Source organism: Chanodichthys erythropterus, chromosome 11 (assembly GCF_024489055.1).
Source record: "Chanodichthys erythropterus isolate Z2021 chromosome 11, ASM2448905v1, whole genome shotgun sequence".
NCBI classification, from domain to species: Eukaryota; Metazoa; Chordata; class Actinopteri; order Cypriniformes; family Xenocyprididae; genus Chanodichthys; species Chanodichthys erythropterus.
Genome location: NC_090231.1, coordinates 44,148,135 through 44,156,492, shown reverse-complemented (window position 1 = coordinate 44,156,492; position 8,358 = coordinate 44,148,135). Strand labels below are relative to the sequence as shown.

The 8,358-nt window shown below is 35.7% G+C and overlaps 1 long non-coding RNA gene across 1 annotated transcript; it reads left to right on the top strand.

The window, feature by feature from the left end:
- The first annotated feature begins 1,554 nt into the window (after nt 1–1,554).
- Nucleotides 1,555–4,163, top strand: LOC137030655 (uncharacterized). Its single transcript, XR_010896450.1, has 3 exons — nt 1,555–1,649; nt 2,933–3,213; nt 3,310–4,163. It is a non-coding gene; the product is annotated as an uncharacterized lncRNA (long non-coding RNA).
- Nucleotides 4,164–8,358: the final 4,195 nt, after the last annotated feature.

Genomic DNA, 8,358 nt, shown 5'->3' with positions numbered 1-8,358 from the left:
TTAGGATTGCAAATGGCAGGATTTTGTCTAAAATAAATCTTTAAAAATGAACAGTGAGCATAAATAGGCTACAACTATGGCTACACATAATAATTATAGCATACATTTTTTATTTGTATTTATTTTAATCCTAACACATGTCTTCAAATGAATGAATGTTGTTGCTCTCAAAACAATTAACACAGCACAGTAAACACTCTTATGTTGATGAAATTTCATTATTCACTGCACTGCAGTTTATTCTAGTAATACGTTTATTAAAAACTAAATTATATCATCATAACTACAGGTGTGTTCACTATTGATTTTATAACATATTCATCTATAGACATACACTGATGAAAGTACATGCTTATTATTGTTTTTTAATGAGTGGTTTTGTTATAATCTTTTCCCACTTCCCCCAAAAATTACATAGCCTACACAAACATCCAGCAAATGTTGTACAGTACTGCAATCACTAATGTTTACTCACGAATTTAAATCTGCCTAGAGAATTTCATCTACATCATAGAACATTCTTATGCATTATGGAGGGAAAAATCATTATGAATGTTGAATCCATGGTTCTTCTCAACATCTGCAGGCCTCCTTCATTGTTGTTGTTGTTTTTTTACTCTTTTTTGTAGTAAACTATATTCATGTTTCTGGTAAAGGTTTGCTCTTGTTTACCTGATTTTTAATACTGCTTTCATGTGCTGGTGTGTGTGTATACAAGAAAAGAATTGGTTCTTATAGATCTGTTAGTTTTGTGACAGTTTTACTGTTTGAATTTGTAATAAACACATACAACGTGTGGTGTGTAGATAAATAAAATGTATTACAAATGTATTTACAAATGTAAAACAAAATTATTTACAATAATATAAACAAATAGAAGACGGAATAAGCATGTATGTATAGGAAACAACTCAAGAATGTATTCCAACGATATTCTCCATAGTCTGTTCCCCATTGTTTTCCTGTGTGTATCTCTATAGTCAGCCAGTGTGCTTCAGCCATCCGTCTGTCCAGCAATTCACGATTCCCTCATCTGTAAGAAATTACATTTCAGTAATTATCTCCTTTCATCGAAAGTACCATTTAATTGTCAACTCTGATTTCTGTCATTACGCCCAGTGCTGTCAATAAAACATAATGTTTACCTAATTCCAAATTTATCTATTCAGTTTCCTGCAAAAGTGGCTCTTCCGTGTGTGCGTCACCCTTTCGTCAATGTCGTTGACTCTTGATGATTGATGAGGTAAGCTCAGTGTAGTGCTTGGGTCACTATATCATGAATAATTTAAATAAATAAAGATGTTGTGTCACGTTGACATTGCCTGTCGTAACTGTTTGTAATCCTTCTCATGACTAATTAATATGGTGATACGCACGATTCAGATCGTTTTATTATTAATGAGATTGTGAACGAGCACTTACGTAATGGTTACGATGTGCTCAAGTCTGGCGCAACTTCCTTTTAACCAAAAACATTTGGCGGCGAGGAAGAAAGTAGTAGTAGTAGACTTTTTTTTCATCAGCAGCAGGACATGGCGCGGAGAGAGTTTCTTACAGACTGCAATAGGGCATTTCGGGAGTGTACTCGGTTGGCTCAAACAGACGATCGGCAATAATAATAATAATAATATAGCAATAATAATTACAAGGTAAGTGATCTTGTTTTGTGGCACTGGACGCCCATTATTTCCCCCAGGGGCGGACAAGGCTATCGACAGTACCGGGAGTTTTCCCTGTGGGCCGCTGGACAACGTGGGCCGGCCCTTTGCAATGTAAATGTATGAATGAATTGTAGTAAATAGTCCATAGGCCCATCTTTCCGTCAGCACAGACGAATTGTTCGCGCGGGCGCGGCCCACAAAGACTCTAATCAGTGTGCTCAGTCTGTCTAAAAGCGCTTATCAATGTCAAAATGTTTGAGATAACCAATCAAATCAAAGGAGGCGGGATTTACTGTCAACGGAAACCGAGAAGCGCTGCACTATTTAATGCTTGTAGAATGCGAGCCGAGATAACATAAGCAGCTGAACAAAACAATATAGCCTACAGCAATGTTTTTTTTTTTTTTTTTAATGCTTTATTACAGTTTTTTCCAATTGCTAACACACTAAAATGACATGCACAGCACAATTATTTAAACTGACACACAGAGAGCAAAACTTCTTCTCAAGTCTCCAAAAGTCTAAACACCTTTTCTGTTTTACACACATTTTGCATTTCAAAATAGCACTTTTTAAATTCACTAAATACAGTTCTCTGCATAAGACACAACAATCTGACATAAAGTCACATGTTTGCCATTTCAAAACACTGCTATTCAAAATGACACTACATGAGCTAATTGGCCAATTACATGTGCCACCTGGCCAAACACCTCAGTGGTTAATTGTTAACACTTCAATCAGGATGTAAGCACTATGAAAAGACCACAGGTGAGAACCTTTTTTTTTTACAACAACAATGGAAGACATTGCAGAGAGAGGAAGAGGAAGAGGAAGAGGGAGGTTGAGAATAAGAGGGGGAGGAAGAGTGAGAGGTAGGGGTAGAGCAGGTAGAGGAGTTCATGGCCAAAGAAGACAAACACTTTCAAATGAAATCAGAGCAACCTTAGTAGATCATGTCATCAACCATGGGTTGACAATGCGTGAGGCTGGACAGAGAGTGCAGCCAAACTTGAGCCGTTTTACTGTCGCCTCTGTCATCCGGACCTTTAGACTGGAGAACAGGTATGTAACCAAAATTTCATGTAGTACACATGTAGTATACCCCATGTCATAGTGTATCAGTTGGGTGACACCTGTTTACTTAGTGTATGACATCAGCCATTCATGAACTGTACAAGTTTCCTGTACAATGTACTCTACTGTGGGGGAAAATATTTAGGCTGCATTGTCCAAGCCCTATATATATTTTTATTTTATTTTTTCTAAAGGACTGAGAGACGACACCATGGTGGAGGAAGGGGCCAAATGTTCACCGGGGTACAGGAAGCTGCCATTGTAAACTTGGTTTTGGAAAATAATGAAATCAGATTACGAGAAATTCAAAGCCACATCATCCAAGACAACACCTTATTCAACAACATTCAACGAGTTAGTCTGTCCACATTGGCTCGCATTCTCAAGCGAAACCAAATCAGAATGAAACAACTTTATAAGGTGCCGTTTGAGAGAAACTCTCAAAGAAACAAAGTTCAGACGAGCATATGTGGATGTAAGTACTATATTGACTGCAGTACACTACACACAACATTGTTTCCCAGTGTACTGGATAACACCATATTGAGTGATTTTTGTTCTTTGTTTTCAGGGAGTACTGGAAATGGATGCTCATGCAATCCCACATGAGTTCATCTTTATAGATGAGGCTGGGTTCAACCTAGCAAAGACCAGAAGAAGAGGGAGAAACCTCATTGGCCACAGAGCCATTATAGATGTTCCTGGCCAACGTGGTGGGAACATCACAATGTGCGCTGCCATCTCCAATATGCATGGTGTCCTCCACTGTCATGCCAAACTTGGACCATACAACACAGCCCATATTCTCACATTTCTGGACAGACTTCACAACATTCTCATACCACCAGAGCGTATGAATGATGCAGACCATCAAAGAAACCGGTATGTTGTAGTATGGGACAACGTGAGCTTTCATCGTGCAGCCCCAGTCCAAAACTGGTTTGCTGACCACCCAACATTTCTCGTGCAATACCTCCCACCATACTCACCATTTCTGAACCCCATAGAAGAATTCTTTTCGGCATGGCGGTGGAAGGTATACGACAGGCAGCCCTTTGTGCGCATGCCTCTTGTGCAGGCCATGGAAGAGGCATGTGATGAGATTGATGTGGGTGCAATTCAGGGATGGATAAGGCACTCAAGGCGCTTCTTCCCTCGATGTCTGGCAAGGGAAGATATTGCCTGTGATGTTGACGAGGCGTTGTGGCCAGACCCGGCTGTGCGGCAAGATGCTGCCTAATTATTTTTCTTGCCTTTTTTTTTTGTTTGTTTTTTTTACTGTAATATATATTTTTTTCAGAAACTTTCTTTTTCAGTTTACTTTTTTTGTAAGAATATTTTTGTTCAGTCCCATGTAAATATATCTGCTGTGCTTATGTTGTACTGACTTGTTTACTGTAGTGAAGGAAAAAAAATAAAAATGTTGCAACAGCATGTGTGTGTATCTGCAAATATTTCTGTGCATGTGAACAATCTGATACATATTTTAGTATTATGGCAAAGCATACTAAAGATGGGGGTGCTTTTCATTATGCCCAAAAGTGTGTAGGTGGTTAGGCAAAAATCTGGTAATATGAATGAAGTGTGTGCCATTTCATGCAAAAGTTTGATTTTGATAATGCTCTGTGTAGTTTCGGTTGCAGTGCTTCATTTTGCAGGATATATGAGGTATTTTGCAGTTTGGGTGTGTGGTTTTGTGAATTGTGTTAAGTGTTTTGATAAAACCAGACTAGTTTGAAAAATTGTGTGTTAGCAATTGGAAAAAACTGTAACGCAAAATATGGACAGAGTTGGAACAGGATCAAAACATAATATGCATCAGAATACAATCTGTATTACATAAGGGTAAACCGAACAAAACAGAAATAAAGAAAAAAAAAAAAAAACAAGAGGAAATAAAAGAGGGTACATTCCATACTTTGTTGCAGGAAATACATGCATTCTATCTATGTAAAAAAAAAATATAGATTTCTATTATCCAAAAATGTTTAATGAAGAGCATATTGTAGTAGTTTTAATTGCTTTACTATTTTTAGAATCTGACATTGCATCTAAGCACAATTTAATCTCCTTCTTAAACACTATGAAATTGGGCTTGCCGTTTGTAAACTTGCATTTATGGATATGAAATTTACAAAAAAATAAAATAAAATTAATTATAAATCCAATATCCTTTGAGCATTGTGTTTTACCATAATAACCTAAAATCACATGCCTATAGGATAAAACAAAGGTTTTTAAGATATTGCCAGCAATAAAGTTCTCAACATCTTTCCAGAAACACTGTGTATCTTCACAGGACCAAAACAAATGGGAAATGGTTTCAGTGGAATTTTCACAAAAGGAGCATTTTACTTCGATATCACTTTTAAATCTTTGTATAAATTGTTTAGTAGGATAGACTTTATTAATTATTTTATATGAAATTTCCTTAACCTTATTTGTAAGGAGCAACTTCTGGGGCAGTGACCAGACTTGAGTCCAATTTACATTATGAAAGAGATTGTTCCAATAAGAAATAACAGGAGGAGTAGAAATATTTTCTTTTAAAAATAAAGATCTAATTTTATGATTGTTGGACTTTAACCCAGAAAAGCAAATTATGCCAACTGGAGTATTTTCAGGTCTTGGAGGGCATATAGATAGTGCAGATAAAAAGGTATTATTTTTAAAAAGCATTTCTACTCCAGCAGGAATAGCCTTGGTAACCATATTGAATTCTTTTAGTGTGATAGGTATTTTGTATTTTGAGATAAAGTCTGCGAACTCAAGTAAGGTTCCATCATTATTGAATAATTGGCTAACTAATATCAGGCCACTCCTAAACCAATTGTGAAAAAATAAAGATTTATTCCTACACAAGATATTTCCATTATTCCAAATAAAAAACCTTTGGGGAGAGAAGTTGTGTTTGTAAATTAGACTCCAAGCAGCAAGTGCTTGTTGGTAAAAATGAGATAGCTTAATTGGAAGTTTTTCAATTTTATAGTTACACATTAAAAGGAATTCAATGCCACCCAAGTGAGAGAAGATATATTGGGGTATTACATTCCATACAGACGATGGGTTTTGGAGATATTGTCTGAGCCAGTTTATTTTAAAAGTGTTATTTAGAGAGCTAAAGTCAATAAAATTTAGGCCACCTTTATCGTATGAATTTAATATGACTGATTTCTTAATGTAATGAATTTTATTTTTCCATAAAAATTTAGTCAACATAATGTCAATTGATTTACATGTTTGTTTGTCAACATATAATGACTGGGCAGTATACGATAAACGAGAAATGCCTTCTGCTTTAGTGAGCAGAACTCTGCCTTTGAGCGATAGATCTCTCTGCAACCAGTTATTTAAAACCTTACGTGTCTTCTCAATAATTGGAGTAAAATTAGAGTGGCATCTAGTCTTATTATTTTTAATAATTTTAATCCCCAAATAGGTGACACTTTCTCTTATGGGAATGTTGCAGATTGAGGACACCAAGCATTTACCCACTGGAAGCAACTCACATTTATTGATATTGAGCTGAAGGCCTGAGGCTTTGGAAAAAGGCTTGAGAGTTTCTAATGCTATAGCTACTTGAGAGACATCCTTCAGAAACAAGGCAGTATCATCAGCTAACTGACTTATTATCACTTCAGTGTCAGCAATGGTGATTCCTTTTAAAGGGCTTTTCTTAATATGTAAATTTAGAAGCTGTGTAGCTATCAAAAATAAATATGGAGAGATTGGACATCCCTGTCTGACCCCGCGATTCAGAGAAAATCTAGGAGAAGTGCCACTGCCGAGTTTTATAGAGCTATTGCCATTGGTATAAAGCATTTTGACAGATCTGCAAAAAAATTCACCAAATCCCATCTTGCGGAGGGTTTCAAATAAAAACTCATGTTCTAAGGAGTCAAAAGCTTTGTAATAGTCCAAGAAAAGGATAAACGAATCATTAGAAATAAAATCTGAATAATCTAATATATCTAAGACCAGACGTATATTATTAAAGATATGCCTTTTTTGTAAAAAGCCAGACTGGCATTCATCAATCAGATTATTTAAAACACATTTCAATCTTTTTGACATAATCAAAGCTATTATTTTATAATCATTATTTAGCAACGTAATTGGCCGCCAGCTATTAAAAGATGCTCTTTATTCGGTTTAACAAGTAGGGTAATAAGTCCTTGACACAAGGTTGGAGGAAGCAAAGCTTTATCAAGACTCTCAACAAAAACTTCAAACAAAAAAGGAGCTAAGGTCTTACTAAATGCTTTATAGAACTCGGCTGTTAGACCATCTGTTCCTGGAGATCTATTATTCTTCAGATAATTTATGGCATCAATAATTTCTTGTAATCTAAGAGGGGAATTGCATATAGTAAAATCCTCAACACTAAGTTGCTTTATGTTAGGCAGGGATTCAAAAAATTGTGAGGCAGATTGTTGACAAAAATTAGAAGTATATAGATTACTATAAAAATCGGAACAAACATTAGCAATGATTTTGGGGTCTTTAACAATATCACCATTAATATTCAACTGTTCAATACAATTATTTTTGGCTTGTTGTCTCTCAAGTCTGAAGAAGTAAGCAGAGTTCTTTTCGCCCTCCTCAAGCCATTTCCTTCGAGACCTTATAAAAGCTCCTTCAGCCTTTCTATTGTAAATTTCCTCTAATTTAAGTTTCTGCTCAGTAAGTTCTGCTTTATCAATGTCAGACATTTCTTCTACTTTTTTAGATAAAAAGATGGAAATGTTGACTAAAATTTTATCCTCATCAATCTTCCTTTTCTTTGCCAAATCACTACAATATTTCCTAAAAAACTTTCCAATTTCAAATTTAAAAAGCTCCCAGTTACTACAGTAATTTTTATCACTTTTTGCTTTATCCCAATAAGACAAGATTAGTTTCTCTACACCAGTGACTACTTCCTTATGATGAAGTATTGAATTATTCAGTTTCCAATATGCAGAATTTCTATTTATATTTTCTGGAGATTTAAAGGGAGTACTAATAGAGATTGCCTTATGGTCTGAGAATGGAGATGGTATTATATCAGTGACAGTATTTTCTAATTCTTTAGAGATGAGCCAATAGTCAATCCTAGACTGACTAGACAGTGAATTATTACTCCATGTAAAAGAAAGTTGTGATGGGTGTGATTTTCTCCATGCATCAATTAGGGAAAATTTCTCCATGAATTTAACTACATAATTAGGAATTGGACTGCTAGGCTGTGAAGGCCACCTATCTAATGTATTGTCAAGGACAACATTAAAGTCACCTCCAAAGATCAGAGAGGAATTTGGATACATGGCCAACATACAAGTCACCCGCTCGTCCAATCTATCAAAAAAGGCCTTATTGTCTTTCTGCAAGTTAAAGCCGTAAACATTTATAATAATACACATTACATTAGAAATTTCAACAGTAAGTAAAATGTAGTGTCCAGATGCATCGCAATCAGAACTTAAAATTTTCCCTTTAAAGCGATTTTTCAAAATACAAACCCCAGCAGAGTGAGTAGTTCCGTGTGAGAACCATAAATCTAATCCCCACTGCGATCTCCAAAAATTAACATCTTGAATATTAGAATGGCATTCTTGTAGAAAACAGAAATCTGTATTAA